Source organism: Camponotus vicinus, unplaced genomic scaffold, assembly GCF_025532165.1.
Source record: "Camponotus vicinus isolate PSW18456_S1 unplaced genomic scaffold, iyCamVici1.0 SCAF_4, whole genome shotgun sequence".
In the NCBI taxonomy this organism is placed as follows: Eukaryota; Metazoa; Arthropoda; class Insecta; order Hymenoptera; family Formicidae; genus Camponotus; species Camponotus vicinus.
In genome coordinates, this window is record NW_028141976.1 from 19910733 (window position 1) to 19934418 (window position 23686).

Consider the following 23686-nt stretch of genomic DNA (forward strand, 5'->3'; position numbering starts at 1 on the left):
TTAGGCAGTTTGACTAGATATAACCGTTCCTTAAAAATTTTCAGGCCTATACAAAACACAAATAAAGGAACACGACGTTACATATTTTCTAATACCATGTTGTGATATGAAAAACACATTTCAATTTGATTAATCTTATGAACGAGTTACATGGAAACTCCATGTAATCTAAAAATGCATGAAACATTAATTAGAGCACAATCTTCGCCGCTAAATAATGCATACTGTACATTTCCTACATAGCGATCATATTCGATATCCTACTATGTACGAAAGCACATAGTAGGAGTATAATCGAAATGAAAAAGGTAGAGGCGTGCTCACGTTAATTAATTGGCTTGACTAAATGGCAAAACCTCGTCCGCGAAATTACATGCATGCGTCAATAGATAAGCCAGAAACATCAGCAATCGAGTCGATCGCTCAGCGTAAAACCACGCGTAGATCCAATACTCTCCATTTCTGCAAAGTTAACCGCGAAACCGTGCATTCGTGAACGCTGATAAATTAAGTTTCGATTGCGAGAACGAGAGCCGCGTGTCCCGAAAGTATAAATCTGGAACCGTGAAAAGCTTATGGGAATGAACGAATGAGTTGACTGATGATCGAAATGAATCTGCTCTTCGATATTAAACTCGTTACCTCATAAATATTGCGTAGAGCTTGTCGGCAAGATATCGAAACCGATACGATCATATGATGATAAATTTACTGTGCATGTGAAAATGTTTTTTCCTACACTAAGAAAAAAATCTGGTTGCATTAATTGAAACTCTGATAGATTCAACCAATATGTTTATTGGAAAATGACAAATCAGATGGACGAATCAAAATTCCTTTAGGAATTACCAGATGAATATGATTAATTTTTTCCTGTTAAATTTACCAAATTTTCTTAGTAATAATACTAGATTTACAAAAAAATGGACACATTACTGTGTCCATGTTTAATTAATATAACAAGAAGTTTTATAGATCCAACTAGAACAATATTAACCAAGTCCTTACAATAAAGGTTTTATTATACTATTAAACGTTCTAGTTATAAAAAATCGAGTCTTATCATGATAACTAGAAAAATTCTTTGGTTTAAAATGCCTTCTATCAGATACGTCTCGTTGGTACAATCAAACGATTTTTCTCAGTGTAATCGTCCTACAGTTCTGAAAAATAGAGATATCCTCTCTATGCGTTAAGGTAAAATTTCCGAGCTCGGTGCACATGTATCGCTACGCTATTTCAGCCGGACACTCACGTCGCACAGCAGCACGTTGTGACAAACTCGTTACGGTATTAAGTACCCTCGGGAAATCTTTCTTTTGAACCGCGTGCTTAACGAACGTCGTAATGGAATTACCGCATCCGCGCGGCAAGAATTTGCAGCTCGTTGACCGTAGCATATTAAGTGGCGGGCCAGCAATTGAATTTGACGTCGTCCGGACTCGGGGTCGATTTAACGCGCTACTTACCTACGTGTCGAACTGGGATAGTTTCTCCTGGACTACATGGACGGCACGATCGTGTCCCTCAGTGGTCGGCATCCTGAAATCAGACACGAATAGTATTAGTATCGCTAGTAATCTCGACGGTCCTGGTCGAAACTTGGCCTCTTTACATCACATTAGGTCAATACGGCATGTGTGCATATTTTACATGCGCGATGTGCTATTTTAATTCCTCTATATACATCCACATATTTTTCAAAGTATAAACCTGGGCTTTTTTATGCATTGCATACAACATGCGTGTATGCTCTCTTTGAGATCCCTTCGTTAATACGTCAGAGCGGGGTAACATCATCACCGCAAACGCTACTAAGGATCATTACACACACATTACAACCGGCGTCTCATTCGCTTCTGTAGTTGAATCTCATCGCGTGAAAATTGGAAAAGTTCAAAGCGCTCGTCGTCGCTACTGGCGCGATGTTAAAGAGGAGAAAAGAGAGACTGAGGCAAGCAAAAAAGGAAACTAGCCGAGAGATCGTGGATAAAGAAAGACAGAAATAGAGAGGGGGAGAGAGAGAGAGAACCAGGAGAGAGAAAACGCGCGGATGAAAGAGAAGCCGCGGGAAATATTGTTTCCGCGGCTCGGAGCGATTGCGTTCGATTTTACAGAACGCGGCAACTCGCGCGGAAGAATCTATTGTGCGAGAGGAGTTAAATCGTGTATATTGCCGCAGTATATACGATTTAATATGCGCGAGCACTACGGCCGCCCATTCGTTGCATACCGGCTTTCGATACCGCGTATCGGCCAATTTTAATCGGACGTCGACCGATTAATCCCCGAAGCGAAAGGGAAGTGCCCAAAGTTTCGCGTTTACATTTAAGTCCGTCGAATGTTATCCGTAACTAAGGCGCGTCCTCGGCGATCGATTATTTAAATTTTTCACAAATTTTCATGTCGTATGAATAATGCTAAATTAAAAAAACATTAACGTTATTTTCCTTTGTAAAAAATGTGGACAAATATATTATCATATTTCTTATTCGCACAATTTCCTCTTTAAATTTATATGACGTATAAATATACATTTAAAATTGCAAACATTTATCACACGGATTATTAAAAAGAGATGTTGATTTATTATTTGCACAATCTGTTATTTTTTCCACGCGTTTCTTTATGAATATTAAATCAGTTTCTTGTACACTGAATTAAATTTGAAATCTGTGTTAATTCGACGCGAAGATTTGATGATGTCTCCCAGCTTTCGCTATATGATATGTACGAGATATTCCACTTAAATCAGACGACATTTGCCTAGATTAACGCCCGTCCGAATTATGCGACATTCCTTCATAATTCACGTTCTGTCATGTACGACGACAATTCGCGCAATTTGAGCTACGTTCTATATTCCAGCATCGCCGAAAATCGTAATAGAGAGATGACACCGGAATAGAGAAAGACATCGAACCGTATAAACCATTGCAATCTCCGTTGGTTCGAAGTTGCGCCACTTGTAAGGAATCGCGAGTAATTGCCAGTAACTAATTATTCGCGGTTGCATCCGACTTCGCGTAAGGTATAATCAGTTCTCCGACAGGAGCTAAAGGTTCCGTTGCATGGAAGCCTTACCCGTTTACTCTTCTCTCCCATTGACAGCCTTCTCCCCACACTGAGCGTATTAGGCTTCGCGTCGCTGTGTGACAGCGGCTTATCCAAGAGCTGTCGGCGCCTTCATTAGATGACAATTAACGTCGACGGCCACTACTATACTCGCCACGTGCGTTTCATACTTATTAATTATTAATTAACCGCGAATACGTGGCGGACCGGACACGCCGGTCGTTTCGAACGCGTGAGATATAAACGATTTTAGAAAAGTGATCGTTCTGTCACATCGACGTTACGCACTGCGACTGGTTGCGTACCTCCTCGAAGTTCGATGAAAAATTTATGAAGAGTCGGATTTACGAGAGACGACGAGGAAATACCGCGTGCTTAACGATGGGAACACGACGGTAGCGGTGATGCGCGAATGCAGGAAAGAGGAAAACGTCAGAAGAACACAAAATTCTCCATCGTCGACGCGAGGAGAGACGATGGAATTTTTATAACGACACGTTTTGCGCTCGGGATTATTTTAGGTACGTTCCCGCGGGAATTGAGTGGGCTCGCGCTTCTGCAAGCGTGTTCCGACGAAAGCCTGCACCGGAAATGAATTCGCGTGTCGACAGCACGTACTTCCGGCATTTTTTCTTCTTTTTTTTTCATGTTGCGCGAGACGTGGCTTGCTAATGTGAAAAACATGATGTGAAAACTTGCGTACGAAAATAAATTATTTTCGGCTGCTTATACATATCCGCGACGCAACCAAGGAATGCGTGATGTATAAAAAGCCGCAGTTAGAATTTACCGCGCTCACAACAATTAATTCGTAGTTAATTTGTATTTTTGTTTTTTACCAACTTGTTTCGATATTTATCAAATATCGTTGTAAGCGCAGAAGAAAGATAAACAATGAAAGATAATCGATAAATTGCAAATTCGATTGCTTTTCAATTGGTGAAAAACGAAACGCCATATGTAGAGTGTTGTTGAAAAAATACCAAAGTGATCGAGTTTGAACGAATACTCGAATTGTAATTTGCAATTTTGTTTCAAAATAGCGCGAACGTGAGTAACCGCGAAACTACGTGAGATAATTAATAAAGTGCAAACTCGGTTAGTATTTGATTGACAAAAAAAAAACACAAAGCAGAAAGTCAATTGAAAAACTATCCGATCGGACCAAAAACACGTGCTATAGGTGTAATTTATTTCTTTTTATGCTTTCACACATACGTGTTCTTTCTTTCTGTAAATCTTTTTAATTTTTTATAATAAAGATTTTTATTGTAAATCTTTATTTTTTATAAAAAAAATTTTTTTAATTGTGACATTACATTAGTGTTTGTAAAAGTGGAGAGGAATATCAAAATTAAGATAAATTTAAATAAGTTTTACAAGTCACTCTTTACAAACCTATTTCGTTACTTCATAAGTTTCGAAAATTGCTCGTATCGATTTTTTTGGCTCTATCATACAATTTCGTTTTAGTAGCATACATGCTGGTATACACTCCAAGGATTTCAGGATTATCTTAAATCCTTTGTTGTCCTGGAAGCCGAAGGATTTCTCGAGGACCTGTGCTGAATAGGTGTCCTTCAAACCTTCAAAGGTTGCAACGAGGTCCGTACAATTTCTCTCAGGCCGCCTTAGCCTCCTTCAATAACTCTGAAATAACGTCCTTCACATACTCAGTGTCCCAAAATTTGTAGACCCACCCAATATCCAAGAAAGGAAATTAAAGAAATGCGATATAATAAAATTTTTCGACATGACATTTCAGATTGATTGCAATATCTGTCAGTTGAGAAATACTCCATTCCCAAATATTGGAAAAGATCTTCATCAAATCAGTTCTAGAGATGCCGGATAAGAACTCGTGGAGTTAAAAGCCGAAACACTCACATAACGACAACGTGCGAAGATGAAATCATCGCTTTGTGAAATGACGCGATTCTTCCGCCACATTTATTTTATCAGGATGATATATACGTACCGAGACATCCGTGTCTACACCAATGGCGGCCATTATTATCCATTTAATCACTCGGCCGGTAGGTACGGCTATTAAAACACGTTACGATCGTAACGTGTATATGTGTGCAAGAACGACGCCCATTGCGACGCACGATCGAAGCTTGATAGCGAGTTCCTTCCCGGGTCGTTTGATACGCCTTATCGCCGTCGGGCCAACAATTATAGGACAAAAGGCCCAGAGAGATGTGTGGTCCGACATGACCTCCAGCCCAGGAGGGTCTAACTCGGACCGAAGCGCGTTTCGTCATTGTTTCACAGCGAGGATGGACTTTCATTGTTCTCCCACGAGCCCCGGTCGCTATGCGCTTTCAAAGGGGGCGAAGGTAAGCGCTTCCAGGAATCCTGGATCCCGGAGAACTTGGATATGGGACGACGAGACGGTATGGCAAGCGGCTGGACTAAGGTGTTCCTCGCACCTCCGTATTCCCTCCTCTTGCTGCGCTTTGTCCCTCATTTGTAGCTATCCCTGTAAATGTAGGTCAGTACTCTCGAGATACGAAATAGCGCCGGCGGCGAGCGTGGTACTGAATTATTGAATCACTATAGCCTCGGCCCATATCACCGCAGAGCAATAACAAGATTGTACATCCACCATTACGCTTCCTGTCCGGATAAATAGCAATGGACCAGCCGTCTGGAATCATTTTGCGAACAATGATTTCTAGATATCAGATCAAAATTTCCGATTAAACGTTCACTTTCAACAATCACGACGCTCCATCAAAGCGCCGATTAGATTTGCGATCAAAGCGACCTGGAGATTTCTTTTCGTTGCAGTTGATTTCGGTTAAATGGATAATAAAAATTATTGACGATTTTATTTCGCTGCAGTAATTTTGCATTTTACATAATAAAACACGATTCCTAAACCATTTAAAATTAAGAGAAGATTTCAGTAAACTCACTTTTGGAAAGATTGAAGAAAGATTGGAAGAGACTCTGATTGAGAGAATAATGTAAAAGTAGTTGGAAAATCGATAATGAAAAATCGATGGAAATATATATCGTATACTATCGCGATGCTGTAAGTTATTGCAATAGAGTGGAATTTAAAGAAAATATCATATTGTTTGCGCTGCTGATTTTAAGGAAGCATTGTCGTCGTCTGGCGATATCTATGTTCCTTGAAATAACATCATTGGCCTAATTTCAACAACGAGTGCAACGATCGTAATACTTTTTTTTACATATAATCAATCATAGTTCACTCAAAGTTTCCTCAAGTGTTGCTAATAATATAATAACTGCACTTATAAGTATTTTTTCAAACAATGAAATTTGTGCTCATATATCATATTTCTAATATTAAACGTGTGCCTTCTTTCCTCTGTTGATCAATATAATTAACACATCCAAATAGCGTTGTTATTAACAGTAATTTCAAGTACCAGTTGAATTTCGATATACTGTGCTAGAGGCAATAATCGTTATACCTCAATGAAAATGTAATTATCAGATTTGCCGGTAAACTAGTTTAGAATAAAGTTACATTAAAGAGATTAAAATACAATATAAAGCAGCAATATAAGGTATAAAATCGATGCAAATCGATATCGCACGTGCGAGATTGACGTATTTCTCTTATACGGTAATTCTAAACTTTTCATTACACTCGACGAAGATTCTGGGACGAAAACTGAAAATTATTGACGTCAGTGTTTAATAATTATTAATGGCAAAAATTTGTACCACTGAATTACCGTTGTATAACATTAAATTGCGACTTAATACTCTTTCTCTCATTTATTCCGAGATTCGATATTGATTTCACGTTAATTTCGGATGCAATGTTTTCGAACGTAAACAATTTTGTGGCTTAATTTCCCATAGCCCACTGTACCGGTAATAATTTGATGGAATTGGGACATTGAAGATTATTATTTGCATTTAGTATCGTCTATGTGTGTGTATGTGTATATCACAGAGAAATAAATGAGTTTATAATGGAATGATCTATTTCCATATATTATTAAAGCAGAAGTGTTTATTTGTTAATTACAAATGTACCGCGCTTTATATGAAATTACATCACAAAAAAACCTTTTCACATTGTACTATGATTAATAATACAACACACTATAGATTTAAATATTTTTATATTTATTAAATTACGCGTAGTCAATTGCTGCATAAATCAATAATTTAATAGATCCGATATAATTTAATTAATTGAATAATCCAGTATTGAAACAAAATAACATGTGCATATTGCATCATATACATATCCATCTGACAGTGTTTATAAATACTGATTATTAGTTAAAAGATTTGAAACCATATCCTGCTAATCTAAATAAGGCAAGCTTGGCATGATAATTACAGTAAAGTCATTGATAGAAAAACTACTACATTTTATTTAAAAAAAGAGTGAATTATTGAGAATATAATATCCCTAAAAAACATGCGAAAGTTTCTGATAGAAATCACATAAAATAATAGCTTCAGATAGAGTTTTCTCTCAATGAGAATATCTTACGATATCAATATTTTAATCATAAAAAAATAAATTGTTATATCAATAAATTCTTATAAATAATTTTCTTGTATAAATAAATCTTTTAAGAAAAATGTTCCCATTCGTCATACGTTGATAAATGAGACTTAGATGTTTACAATAGTTCTGTAATTATTTCGTTCAAATAACCGTCGCGCAGTCAAGTAATTGAAGCGAAATGAGAAGACGCTTTTGCTGCACAGCAAAGAACTGAAGATATAGCGAGCTTGTCATTAAGCGAAAAAATATAGAAGAATCTAATATACTTTCTGATTACAGATTAGTGTGGTGCAACGTGCTGTCATTTTATTAAGGCATGTCATAAATGCATTTGTAAAATTACGCCGATACTGTAAACACTTACGATAAGGGTATCGTTTGTGTGGATACGTCCCATATAGAACGTCGACGACGTCGACGTCGTTCCAACATTTGCAATCGTTAAATTAAGTGCATCGAATGTCATACGATATTGCTTTCTTCAATCGCTATCACTCCGAAATATCCTTTGCACTTAATTTGATTGAAAAATAATATTTTATGGAAATCAGCAATCGTATTATTTCACAATAGCACTTTGTAGAGATAAATTGAAGCTGAGAACGATCGATCAATTTACAGGCAAAATGCGATAAACACGCTCTTCATTTCTGGGATTCATAAATCCTCCGTTCCGTAGAAGTCTTACTTTGTTTAGACGAGTCACTACATGGATCGATATATTAATCGCGTTGTTTCAACAAAGCAGCTTTATGGTAATACGACGTTTGCGCTCTGCAAAATGCTATTAAGTAAATATTTATCAACGGGGTTGTAAATGCAAAAAGTGTGAGATGGCACATGAATAATTAGCATAGAAAAATGGCGGCACGACACGCTATTCGGACGTGGCATTCGTATTGGTGATTATTTGAAACCGACAATGGAGAAAGAATTGGAGCACGTTCCTCTATTTGAAATAATATTGTTCCCGTATAATTAAATGCGATAATTTCGCTCTATATTAAAGTCACAGGGACGGCTGCTCGTCGCCTCATCGCTTCAAAATGACGATGTTGGCTTCTATTGATTTTGTCGGCTAGTCGCCATAACGGAGTGAAGACGTAAGAAAATGCGTTCAAGAACAAGAAATAGAATACGCACTCTCATCACACGAAGAAGCCAAAGAAGTACAAAACCAGTTTTAACTGTCTATACGTCCCTAACAATAGTTTATGTCAATGTAAAGAATTGCGTGAATACAATTTGCATATAATTATTATGTCATAATCCGTCTATTTAAAAATGATATGTACAATTGTTGCTCGTAAAACAATTCGATTTCCAAGAAGCCAAAATTACTTTTTAATTGTTGTCACGCAAATGTGCCATATTAATTTGATTATACTAACATCCAGAAAAATGCATGATCATTATTTCGTATTTTATTAAAAATACTTTTAATAAAAACTTGAGTTAATATAATATAAATTTTTTGTGTATGCAAAGCATCGAACCAGAAAACAATCTGTTTGTTCTCCACAAAACTGACCTAGTTTATATTCTATATAGGAAATTGTTGGTATAAACGTTAACGTATACACTATACATATGTACAGATGTAATCATATAAACGTAATTTAAAATGTTGTAGTATCTCGATTGGAATGTTCAATAAACGTTTATCAATCTGTTGTAAATAACACATTATAAGAAATATTTAAAAAAAATAAGACATATACAATATTTAAAATAAGATGTACGCGATTCCTTCCAAAATTGATTTTGTAAATCGATTGAACATAAATTTAAAAAATGTATAGGATAATTTCGGTTTCTCGTGATTAAATATATCTACGGTAGAAAATCGTGAGAGAAAGAGAGAAAGAGGGGGGGGGGCGGAGAAGTTAATTATTTTCTTGTTGCGTGCACGTTCTCAGATTGTTCGAAAGATTCGCGTGTGCCTGTACGTCTTGACTGTTTGATGAAAGCTTTTAAAAGTATTCAGCAATGTGTTCCGTCGAGTCTTTCATTCATCTCCCAGCGACAGACGGTTTCTGGAAGAGATTTCGCACCGCTTGACGGAAGAAATTCGTTTGCGACTTTCGTCTTTCCTCTTTTTTTTCCTTCTATTAACCTCGAAGCCGAAACTCACGGCGAAGAAGTAATAAAGAACCTGTCGAGAATTTGGTGGCCATTCTTCTTCATTGGCGTACTCTATTTCCCGCGGTTCGCCACAATCTCTCGCAGTGATTCCGATATCTGTGTCTCTCTCTCACTCACTTTCTCCAGTTTTCACATTATATAAACCCTCTTATTTTATACGTCTGAATAGATAAACCTTCTTTTTAATTCCTGAAACGTATTCGATTCGATCGTTTCTGGCACGGACAGAAATACATACATCTGAAATGATCGAGAGGGAAGTGACAGTTCGTTGGAGGCGTGGTTAGGTATTGGAGAGAAATTGATCGACTGCCGAGAGAGGATGTCTCATTAATCTATTGCCAATAATGTGCAGAACGTTGTAAAGGTGGAGACGATTGCGTCGCTATTTCAATCAGTTTCAATTACGTTATGACATTAATCAATATCCGCGAAATGCAATCTATGTCTTTTATAAAAGATAATGATACCTCATATATACTTTTAAATCTAACAAGATTGAATAAGTATGAATTTTATTATTATAAACATATTATAATAAAAAAATAAAGTATAGTTAAAAAAATTTATAAATAAAATAAAAACTTTATTTCTCTTCATCAAGTCCTAGGAACAATAATTATTTAGCAATAAGCAATTTTTGAAAACATGCTAAAATTTTACGAAAAAACATACTTTCATTCAGACTATACAAGAATGCAAGCTAAACGAGAGACCACAAAATCGCCACGAAATGTAAAGTCAGATAAATATATTCAACTTAGTTTCAACTTATAACATAAGTCTCTTTATCGTTCTAAGACGCCCATTCATAATACTTTTACAATTTCTGCTTTAATATTTCAACATAAACTTATCGTTACAATACGTACAATGCAAGTAAGAGAATGCAAAACGTAAGTAATACGTTATGATATAAAATATATAAATCCTTGTAGTAAAGAATATGAGAAATTTCGTCTGTAACTAGAAGGTCCGTTATATTTTAGTCGAATCGACGATCTAAGATATACTATTCAGACATTTATATGACTTAAAAATACTGACTCTAAATTATGGTTTGATGCATTTGATATCTGTTGTATTAATTATTAATATATCTCTAAAAATATAGAGCTACATGTATTATTGTATTATCTTAAATATTTCTTAAGTAACATAATTTCAACGAAGCTTTACTTTGCAAGCTATTAAATATATATATATATATATATATATATATATATATATATATTACACATAATGTTATAAGAGGATATTCATACATAAATGCTTGAATTAATCTCACGTTCATTAGATAATATTAGATAATATTAGCTGCGTTTAATTAATCATGTTATAAAAATAAAAATAAAACTGCACATGAACGAAAGGTAAAATTTATATAACTAATACGACGAAGCAATTTCACTTAAAGAAATTAGATCTATGCTTATTATATAATGATATCTCAATTATTAAAAATTAGAAAAAGAAACTCATAGAATAATAAAAAACTATCATAATTCGATAAACTCTATCGAACATTTAATAATTTATTAATAAATCAACAAAATTACAATCGAATTCAGTAATAATTTTAATTGTTCAAATTTTTTTGAAAATAGTTACGTAATAAATATCACTTAACACATAATTGTTCAAATATCTAATTATTTAGATATTTATTAATTATTTAAATTTATTTAAAGTCTCCTTTCTTACGGTCTTAGTTTTTTTCACTTAGTTAGAAAATATATAAAAAGAGAAAAAAATCATATTAAATATATATGTTATTATGCATACACGCACATTATAACATTATAATATTATTATATAACTTTACTATTATAATTATACTATTATATTTTACTTATACAATAGTACATTTTTTAGAAGATATTTTATCCTAAAATTATTATATAGACTTTCTTTAAATTTAACAATAAAATGAGAGACACATTGTGGATAAGAGTTGATTTTTTTTCATTTCAATTGCATCACTTTGTTCTGCAGATAGGAATTGACACCCGCGTACGTTCTTTGCACGAAGCGAGAGAATTCGCTTACGGATTTTCGCTTAATACGCATTTGGCCTCGCGGGGGCCAGAAGACCAGAAGTAGATCGCGAAAAGTTATCTTCCCACTTGCATCTCTCGACCGACGAGAGCCTGCAGGCACCGCCGTTTCAATTGGGCAGCTCTTCAATAGAAAGCCGGGCTTTTCTGCTGTTTATCTGGCGGTGCCGTGCACACAGCCGTATTTGGCGGACGAAACGAAGAAGAAGGGGGCTAAGCTGTATCGAGCGCGAGAAACAGCTTATTTGGCATCGTCGGCGCCCGGGAATTCACTTCGTTTTCAAATAAAATGCCACTCACCGCGCGTCCCCAGGCGAATTGCACGATGCACGGACGAAACTCGCCTCGGCAAAACTCGACGAATCGTACGCACGTAGATATCACACAACGAAAAAAAAAAAAAAAAAAAAAACAGTCTTGTCGGATACCTGTTGACGCTAGTGAGACGATCGCGTGGAGAGATACGAACGGAAACGAATTATTGCTCCTCGAACGAAAAGTGTCGAAACGATCCTGGATGATTCTCTTACAAAAAAAGTGCAAACAAAACAATTTTCGGTTTTATTATTTTTCTTTGTAATACAGAAAAAGAGAAAGAGAGAGAGGAGTTTATCGTTCGATACTTGGTTTATCGAGAAACGGTGTCGTGATGGAACTGCGTTTTGGATATCGAAAAAAGTGATATTAAATGCTTTGTTCTATCGCGCTTGTTCACGAAGCAAGATTGGAGCGCGATTATAACGAAAAATATTAAAAAATTTTTCCGCACTAATGAATTATGTCATACTTTGCGCAGAATAATGAATTTCAAGATTATTAAAACCGCGAGATGTTTGTTTTTCTTTTTTTTTTTTCAAGCAAATAACTCGCTTGTAATGATTTGGTTGAATATAATAAAATCGGCAGAAATGCATTTCTCGCGAGAGTCATGTTAAAACATACCATTTAATAGCTAATTATAGTACAGCGAGAGATAATAAAAAACGGGAGATTATAAAAGAAATTTTATCTTATGTAAGCTTTTATCTCGTTTTACTTTGTAAGCTTCGCGTGAGTGATTAAATGTATGTTATGCTTTGCCGTAATCTAATCCGTCAACTTTATTCAACGTACTGTATAAATAATTTTTTTATTGCGTTGTCCTGGATTTTTGCGCGTACTCTTCTATCTGCGAGTCACAATATTTTAATGGCTTTCTTTGGCTCTTTTACCAGAGTATGATATAATCGCCTCGTATAAAAAATATTTTCAATTTGTATTAATCAAGTATCTGCATGTTATACTATATATACCGTATTAAATGTACGTTACAATCAATCATCGCATCAGTCGTGAATGTTAAAAATAATCCCGGATGATAAAAATTCCACACGACTCTACGAAGAGGAATTAATTCTAGCATTCTCGTGGTAGAATTTTTTTCATAAAACGTTAAAACATCGCTACCAAAGATTCATATCAACAATGGAGATTGCCATAAAAGCATCCGGGAAAGTATCCGGGAAAGTATCCGAGAGTCGACGGAATGGAGTAACGCAGTTATATATGTATATCGAGCGAATTGTGTCTTAGAGGATCTGACCTAGATGGTAATACGTTTATCTCTCTTCCGTTTTTGCTCTACTCGACGATAACGTACGTTTGCGCATCTCCGCAACAGGAGAAGCGGAGATCTGACACTGCTCGTCCGCGCGAGCATCTAATGGATTCAGATGAAATTATCCTCGCGGAATACCAAATGAGCGGTAAGGACTGTCGTATAATTCAGACTCGTAGGTATTAGGTGTACCCATTTAACGTCACGTCCCTTTAAATGTGGTGCCGTAGCTTTCGGTCCTTCGGGGAATTGTACAAAGAGAAGAGAGAGATGTGAAGAGGAGGAAAGGGGAAAGCGAGAAAGAGAGAGAGAGAAACGGGACGGACGGGAGATGTCCAAGGGATGAAGACGCGGGCAATCGGCCAAACTGTGGCTCAGGAGTGTGCCTTATGCTCTTAGCTTCGACTTTGGCCGAGCTAATCGACCCTTACCCCCTAAACTAACGAGTAACAACCGCAAAACGACCTGTTTCAACGTCGGGATTTGCGATTGACTAACGAGAAATCGCGACAACGTCCGCCGAACTTTAGTCATGCGATAATTAACGTAATTACAAAATCAATCACAAATGTGTATAAATGATGTCGGGTTATTTTTTAAAGCACCGCATATTTACTTGAATTCTACTAAATTTTTTCGCTTGCTATACAAAATAGGACAGATGTAGAAAATTATTTATATAAGTGTAATAATGAGTCCGTTAATGAAATAACGAATTATCGGAATTTGCTAAAAAGCTAAGAAATAAGAATAACTATGCGAAGAACGCGTCGGATCAAAGAGATGCTGAGAGATATATTGTTACTGCAGTGTAGTAAATATGTAAAAAACAAGCGAAAAAGAGAGAAAAAGGGCGAGATAAATAGCGCATGATAATGAGGTGCCAAAAATATGAGTAAGGGAAGGAAAAATAGTCGTGAAAGGTGAGAAAGAAAAAAGTGTAAAAAACTGAATAGAAGTGGCAGACATGGTTGTGGATGAGGACATGGCAGAAACTTTAAATTGACAAAATTCCGAAAAAACGCTCGTACGTGGACAAAGATAGACGAAACAATGTCGAAAATCCGGTAATCGAAAAGATTCACGTTTTCAGTGAAGAGAGAGAGAGAGAAAGAAAAACGGGTTCGTCGGCCAATAAAACGATTCCCAATTACAGTTTCTCCTTTATCACCCTACATTTCCGTCTGCGCTCTATAACTGTCATACTTTTTTCCCGTACATTCTCGTTAGCCTCTTTCGGACTTCGATTTTAATCTTAATTGAGTAGTCTCATTGTCCAATTTTATAATCTAATATATAATTTTTATTAATTTCAGTGAAATAATTCCTTCATATTACACTGACATTATGACATTAAGCGCGAATAAGTAAATAGTATAATAATAACGTTTTCTTAACAATAATTTCATTAATTGAAATATTCAAATAACCCAATTGCATGCGATTAATATTCGATCAGCATTTGAACAATTTTGAGTAGAATTTCTACATATATTCTCATAGATAGAGATATAATTTGTAGATATATATACTTTGCAGAAAATTTCGACCTTATTTTCAATTTAGCTGATTCGTTATTCTGATTACAAATAGACGAATCTGGATCTGTCATTGCAATTGGATGGTAGATATGGAACTTGAAGACTGTCACACGCGATCGGCGCGCTCGATTAGATAATTTATGTCCCAATAGCATCGATGTGTTACGTCAACGATGGTTCGGCGACGAGGACGTTAAATGTAATTAACGATTGCTTCGCTAACAGGAATAATGTTTGGGTCATTGTGCTGCTTAAGCTACTAACTCAAAATCTGAAATGCCCTTTAGGATATCTGGAAATGAATAGTAACGAAATCGTGTTTACAAAATATCTATTAATAATAATACAATGTCGTTCTGCGAAAAAAAATTGCACGAATTTAGATGTTAAAATATCCGTGCTATTTGTTATTTGATACGGGGATTTTTTGGCGACACAGTTCGATGCACGGAAACTATTTGCTAATGGTTTACTTCAATCCTCTTTAAATTTTACTTGAATCCCTGCAGCAGCTGTCACGTGAACAAATATTTTTTACTCTCATGATTGTAAATATTTTGTTATTTTTAAATAAAATTTACAACATATATATCTAGTATCAGAGATACCATAAATAAAACATATTATAACTCTCGTTTATTAACTATATTATGCAATGTTCCGATTATTTTACATCCAACAATTGAGAATTATCTGTCGCATAAAAATACTCTTGTTGTCTTTGACTTGGTTGACTTTTCTTTATGAATTGGGTCAACTCTTCGCGTCAAATCTCGCTATTATATATTAATTTAATCCATATTAGGTATAATTTTCTCTCGCGAGGAAAATCAGGAATATATTTTTCGCCGCGAGTAACAAAAAAATTATCTTTATTTTCATGCATACGACGAGGGCAAAATACAAAAGGCTATAGGAAGTGGAATACAATACGCACACAAACGCATCCATTCCCGTGCATTTGCGAGAATAGATTGAATATTCTAATTACCGGCGCTCTATTTCATTTCCCATCGGATTACCGACCATATCTACATGTCATTGTAGCAAACTCCGCATTTACGTCTATATTCCCTCGCGGCAGTTTTTTCCTGCGCCATCGTATTTTTTTGCGTGCACGCGCGCGCGTTCGCGGGCCGCATATATTTTCGCGGTCTTGCAAAAAGGTTTCGGTTACGTTGCAGTTTACAATCCCATTATTCCGCGAGTTATTATTGTCCGAGTTAACAACAGTTATTCGCGCGAACAGATACCGCGAATAAGCACGCGTATACGTGCATCGAAATGTCGAAATTGAATATCATATCGTTAGTAAAACGACAATCTCTTCATTCGAGATGATAGATCTACATATTTAACAATTTTCGAATGAAATTGTCCCCTGTTTACAATGGATATTCTACTGTGTAAATAGTCAAAAATAGAATATTTTGTATTCTAACGTCGACTTCGATAAGGACGCATCTACGTCCCATCTAATTTATTCCTTTCAGGTTATATCTAGATATGCAACGCTGTAATTCAAAGGCAATGAGCACGATGTTAGGCATGAAATGCTGTCTGATTTACCTATTTTACGAGACGAAACGTTATTCGCGCCCCGGTGTTAATAATAACATATCCATGTCTATGGGAATCTAATTGTACGCCATACGCGTATAATAAAGCAAATTGATATCTCATTCAATCATAGAAACGCCTCGGTAGGTGTGGGTCATTGAGTCTATAGTCAAATATATTATTTGCAAATAACATGGACGCGTTATATATTACATAATTGCGTAGTAATATTGAATTGGTTTCGAGACCTGCATGATGGAATAGTACTCGAAATCACGCATGTATACCAAATTTCCGATTTTCCTCTCTAATTGGATGTAATTATTTATTACAGCGAATGATATTAATTCCTCTATAGACGTATCTTTGACTATTGAATGTTACATTTATTATACACATACATGTGTAGACATATTCAGTGTCATATAAATATCTTCCCTTTTCTAGATAAATATTTTAAAGGAACCAACGTACATCTCGATATTGATGCATTATGAATGTTTGCGATTCAAGAACGAGCGAAGAGTGTAATATCTCTAAAGATACATGGCGGTTTAACTAATATATGTACAGCAAGCGCAAAGACACTCGATGATCAGGCAGCGTTCCATGCTTGAACGTTCAATGCAACTGCAAGAGTAGCAAACCAAATGGCGTCCAAAAGCACGGTTATTACTCTCAAGTCTGTCATTTCCATTAATTCCGCCTATTCAGTATTATATTCCCGGACCTCCTTTCATTTATATGAGTACCCAAGCAAATATTCCCCGCTTACCACAAAATCTAGAACATCATTATGACTTAAATTCCGTGAAGATAAGTCAAAAAGTTAAGTTTCTCTCGTTTTACTTTTGATTCATGCAACAAATACGCTCATAACGATCAATTAAGTCACACCATTAAACGTTAAGTGAAATCCCCAGCTATTTAATGAGACTAAAATTTCTGAATTTTATTCTAGCAAATAAGAAGTATATGCTTCACTGTCGAAAGCTATATTTATCTCTATCAAATTTGAAAATAAAGTTAATGAAATGTAATGTCAAGATATTTTCATAAAAATATACAGGGTGACCCATTTTAACTTAGGCAGCCAAATAACTCGAAAAATAAGCAAGATAGAGAAAAATGTTTTAGACAAAAGTTGTATGGTTTCGAGGGGGCCATAAGATGGTATCATTGGTTTGACCTTGAAGAGTCATTTGAAGGTCACGTGAAGGTCACTTCAATTTTTTTAAATGGAACATCCTATATATTTTTGTACATTCTTGTAGCTCATCTCGAGAGCTTTCCAAAACACTATAATTAAGTACATTTTCGTTAAGTACTTTTTGAGTTATGAGGCTTGAAATAATTTCTTAATTTTACATAAACCGTAAAATATCTTGTAAAATATTCATTTTTCGATTACCTTACCTTAATAGTTTTATGTACAAAATAATGAGAGGAATCAATTGGTGTAAAGAAAACACATAGTTGTTTCGAAGAAAAAATATGTAATTTGCAATTAACAATTCCATATTTTTTCTTAAAAACAACTATGTGTTTTCTTTACACCAATTGATTCCTCTCATTATTTTGTACATAAAAGTATTAAGGTAAGATAATCGAAAAATGAATATTTTACAAGATATTTTACGGTTTATGTAAAATTAAGAAATTATTTCAAGCATCATAACTCAAAAAGTACTTAACGGAAAGGTACTTAATTATAGTGTTTTGGAAAGCTCTCGAAATAAGCTACAAGAATGTACAAAAATATATAGGGTATTCCATTTAAAAAAATTGAAGTGACCTTCACGTGACCTTCAAATGACTCTTCAAGGTCAAACCAATGATACCATCTTATGGCCCCCTCGAAACCATACAACTTTTGTCTAAAACATTTTTCTCTATCTTGCTTATTTTTCGAGTTATTTGGCTGCCTAAGTTAAAATGGGTCACCCTGTATAAAACACGCAAAATCTATACATCTGTCTTTTTTTATGTACTAAAAGCGATTCGAAAGTTAAAATTAATTAAAATTAATTAAAATATAATAGATGAAAGAATATGTGCAATATATGCAAAGAGACATGTCGTACATCACCCGACTATGCGTATGTTTCCGGATGAGCATCATGCTGGCATTCGTGAAAAGAAGGGTCGAAAGCGAAGGTTGGAGTATTTTCTGTCATCCATCTTGCAAACGTTAATATGGGTATCAACAGGACCGTGTGTTGTGCTTTCAGGCGAGGGCGTTTTAAATAATTAATTGGCCGGCAAAATGGGACGCGCGGATATGAATTCGGGCCCATTCGTTAATTTCACGGTTCATTTTGCGCGCTCTTTTCCACTTATACGAGCGTAACTCCATCCTCTTTTCTCATTACACGACACTCGGCGTTTATAAATGCGACTAGCCTATCGGCCGTACGTAATTCTTGTTGCACATGTGCCACTAGCTGCCACATTGGCGACAATTCTGGACAATTATCGCGTTCATACATTTTCCTTTTTTTCTTTTTTATCTCCCATTCACTTCGACAAGCGTCACTATTTTATAGCAGCAAAAAAATTTCTAAAGAAGAAGAAAAAAGAAGAGAGGGTGTTTATATGCGATATTATATAAGCGAATATGTACTTATTTTATTCATTTATTTTTAAACAGCATTTCCAAATATTACAGGAAATTATTTTATGTAAAAAAAAAGAAAGTTAATAAAGTTTGTGCTTTGCCCGTTAATATAAAGGCGTATTATTTTGCGTACAAATTTTTTTCATTGTATAAACGTAGACATTGCATTGTGACCTAGTTTCTTTGCGCGCATGTACATATGTGTGTTTGGTATTTTATTTTTATTTTAAAGATATACACATTCCCGAATTTTTACATTCGCCGAGATGTGCGTTACAAGTTCGTTCTACGATTTCACAGACCGATTTTTTTGTTGTTGTAACATCGTAATACGTGAGCTTTTATAAAAAAATTACTGTCGAGTCAGAATCAATGATTTAATCAACGATTTAATCAACGATTTTTTCTCTAACGTTCGTGTTTAACGTGAATTTACATAAGCAAGTACAACCGCTAATAATAGACAATGTAACAAAAATAATTTTTTTATAAATATTAAGGAATGCGCGTCGAAAGAAGTAGATGAACAGTCGGTCAATAAATTCGACAAACAATCGCATCAAGTGGAGTTTAAATAGATTCGATTGCTGCACCAAAGCACAATTGATTTTGAGAATTATAATTCAATTTCCGAGTACATGCAAATTATAATGCATTTCATAAATGCGAAGAATGTTTTTGCAAAACGATTCCAGCTGAAATATGAGAAGAATTAACACTCGAATACGCATACACATTGGGAAAAAAATGCGCATGACAGATGAAAAATTTAGCAACGGAGCGGAAATGAAAGTAAGCCTGCAATGATTCAAACAAGCGAGTAACAGATAGAACAAACTTTAATTAAAACCAAAGTTTTAAGAGACACAGAAGGTCGCGACAAGATTAAAGGTTGGCGAGAATTGCGTAACGTTTCTTACAAGGTATTAGAGAATCGTGAGAGACATTATGTTACGACGAAATGTAAAGTCGACAGTAATTTGTATGACAAAAGAAGGAAATCCTCGGATGCAGATGGAATTTAATTTTTTTTGGATCATTATTATAAAAATAAAAAAAATATATTATATTATATAAAATAAATAATTAATTAATATTATATATTATATAAAATAAATAATATAATGTATTATATTAAATAATATATTATAAATAATATATTATATAAAATAAAAAAATAATATATTATATGAAATAAAATAAAAATATTTGTTTCTTTTTTTCAAGTATCATGTGCGATAAATTTAACAGTTGTTTCTTATTAATGATTCTCTTGATTCAGTCTATTAATTATTGCATCAACAAATCGAAAGACAGACAAAATTCGCATCAATAATTATCGATATAAGTCATAGTATACTGTATTGCAAACGCGCACAAAATCGCTTTTTCGCGCATCTGCAATACAGTTGCTCCCGATTTCTATTCAAAGCGGCTGGATTATACTTCTTTTTGTAGAAATATACTATTCTCCAGTATAGGTGACATCATAAAACATCGTTCATTATTGAAATAATTGAGGCCGAATTGTTTATTGCGAATAATATCGATTGTTCTTGCTAGCGAGAATATTGCATAATTCAAAGAAGAAATTTGTGTAACATAATTATGTTATCGACGATTATTATATTACAAAACAAAAATATAGTATACATGTGTAAAAATACATTGTTAAAATATTTATAAAATGCGTTGTAATTTTTAATATTAAAAAAATAAATAATGGATTTATATTTCTCTTCTGTAAATAAAATTTTATTTTGTACTATTTTTTTGCCGGACATTATGTAATTTCCAAGAATGTCGTATCTTAGACAGATAAAAGAAAACCAACACAATAATATATAGTGGTATTTCATTCTGAAATCTTTCACACTTCTAAGTTCATCTTTAGAAACTTTGTTGTATTACTTGTTCAGTGGAGAGACTGCCCCAGCAACTTCGCACTTTCTACTAATTACGAATTTTCTGACAGATATAGACTCGAGTTATTTTTAGAGAATAAAAATTTGTACGACGCATTATTTGTATCGGAGGTCTTTCTTTCGATATAGATAAAATAATAATTAAATTCTTGTTAAGTTTAAGTAATAAATTTCTATTAAACTAAAGTTCGCGCTCGAGATTAATTGCACGAGAAAATTCATTATCTAACAACACTCTCAATCCTTAATTCCATAAGTTTCTTTGATTTTCTATTACTTGCAAATTAAAAACCGTTACTGCTCGAGTTCTAAAACCGTCATTACGTTTATCTCAGACAGTTGCAAAAGAGAATGTGGTGATTTTGGCACACCTTGCGCAACTAAATCGTTGCAATTAGTTGACGCGCATAGAGAATGTACTATGCGAAATCCAGAGAGTTTCGAAATATAACGTGTAATCCCTTTTCATAGTCAGCGCGAACAATCTCGTTCCCGGGGGGGGAAAGCTATTGTGCTTCACGCTACACGTTGTAACGTTCAGCATTATCGTTACAATGCCTAACATTAAATAACTCGTTGCGGATGTCGGTTAATGCGGCTCGCAATATATAATGCAACTGACGAGTAAAATTCATTGAAATGGACGGATAAAAATCGACGTTGAAACAATTGTTTCAAAATGACGCGATTGTTCCAAGCGATTCAGCATGAAATATCTGGCATAAACTGGGCGATTTCAAGGCTATCGGAACGAGCGATTTGTCGCTATGACAACATGATTATCGGATATCTCACCGTTCGCAATAAATAACGACGATTAAACAAGGGATTTCGAATATATATTGCATAACGAACTTGTATCGATATTTGCTCTTTACGAATTGCTAGTCATTTGACGATCGTACATCTTTGTCAATTGGGCCTGTGTCTAACAGTTTTGTTTCTCTTAATCTCTCTTTCAGCGTCATCTAATCAATTTATACGTTATTTCTGATCATGTTATTTTCGCTTCGTTATATGCTTTTAATGATTCGAAGCTCTCGGTGGATTTATAGCGCTTTAACGGGTTTAAAGATGCGGCTTGCCGCTCGTACTGTTTCTTTTTTCGACCGTGCAGTGTATTTTTCTCCTTTTTTTTTGCTTTTTATTCGATGTGACGGGGTACTACCATGCAGTCAATAGCGTATAAAGCGCGAGCTACGTGACATGAATAATTCCGTCCCTGTTAAAGCGTGACGGAGCCGTCAGCCAGCCAGCCAGACAGACGGACAAGCATGCAGGCAATCGAAATACGAAGAATCGACGGGCCTCGTTCTTGGCGAACGATCAATTAAGCCTCACGAACTTATCTCGTACGTAGCACGGATTTGAGATTTATGAAATTTTTCTCCGCGTTTTTCCTCATACTTCATGTAGGACATGGTGCAGAGATTAAATTTATGATGTCTCTCCAAGCAGTTTCCGTCACTTTCTGTGGTAGGATTATTATTCATGAAAAACATCACAGGATGAAAGATGTATTATGAAATATGGTAAACATCACTTGTTAGTCATACATCGCGAGCATGGCTGATAGTTATTTAAAAGCTACGGACTATCCGTTTGGATCCTCGAAAAATGTAAATCACAAGCGTGTATGAATAAACGAAAAATGACTGGCGAGTGTCGATTAAGTAGTAGAGCTATTATTCATCCGCGACGTGTTCGCTGCAGGCGCGGGCGTCGCGACGCCTCGAGGCGTCCATTAATGCGCTGCTCGCTTGCCGCGCGTCTTTTCCGCGGCGTTTCTCCCCCCTGCTTTTTTCATCCACCTTCTTGCGAAAAAACCCTCGTAGTCAACAGCCGCCGTACTCCGGTATCGATATTTCAGAGGTAACGAGGCTCGCCCGGCCTCCGCGCGGAAAATAACCGTGCCGATAAGTCGAAGGGGATTAATATTCGACGACGAAATTCGTCACTGTCGGCCGCAGATCTCCCCCCATTCCAGTTAAACGATAAGTAGATATTCCTTTTGAACGCGTTTCGTTTTAACGCGAGCCTCGCTCGACCGTAATGTTTTCACCGAACTGGAAATTGTCGGAGCCGAAGAGCCGGCGTACTGTTGTAATCGCCGTCCAATCATCGTCTCGTCGTTGGCATTTTAAATTCTCGGTTCTCTCAAAAATATCATATCTACGGATGTAAAAAAAAATTCATATAAATTATCCGCATCAATATTATTTTTTTACAAACATTTCCTTTGGTCCATTATCCGCACATATCGGATAGCGTGCTTTATTAATTTAATTAGAGCTCACCACGAACGAACGCCTCGCGTTTCCAGAGAAGTCAAAGGAACACGTATAAAATCCGCTGAAATACGATTTGCGTGCTGGTAGATATATATTCTAGACTTTCCGCTGTTTCAGACCCGCAACGAATATTATTCATGATATTGCATTCATAACTTATCGCGCGAAAACGAGTGGCGCGATCGAGCGCGAGAAAGAGAATTCGTTTCCGTGCAAAAATCCCGCTCTCTGAAATATCGCTGGTCAGGTCAGACCGGGGGGGGGGGGAGGAAGAGATTGCCGAAATAGGATAAGTTGTACGAAGATTGCGGAGGCCATATGTCGTCACACGCGGGACGAAATCTCGCGAAGTCCCAGATCTACCC

The 23686-nt window shown here is 35.6% G+C and overlaps 1 protein-coding gene across 4 annotated transcripts in view; it reads right to left on the minus strand.

Moving 5' to 3' along the window:
• The window catches only part of Kek5 (leucine-rich repeat, immunoglobulin-like domain-containing kekkon 5 protein), a 269622-nt gene that overhangs the window by 59982 nt on the left and 185954 nt on the right, over positions 1-23686 (minus strand). For all 4 annotated transcript variants that reach the window (XR_014438650.1, XM_083097913.1, XM_083097912.1 and 1 more), the window contains one exon: positions 1470-1542. The gene's annotated coding sequence lies outside the window, so the exon portion shown is untranslated. The remainder of the gene's footprint in view (positions 1-1469; positions 1543-23686) is intronic.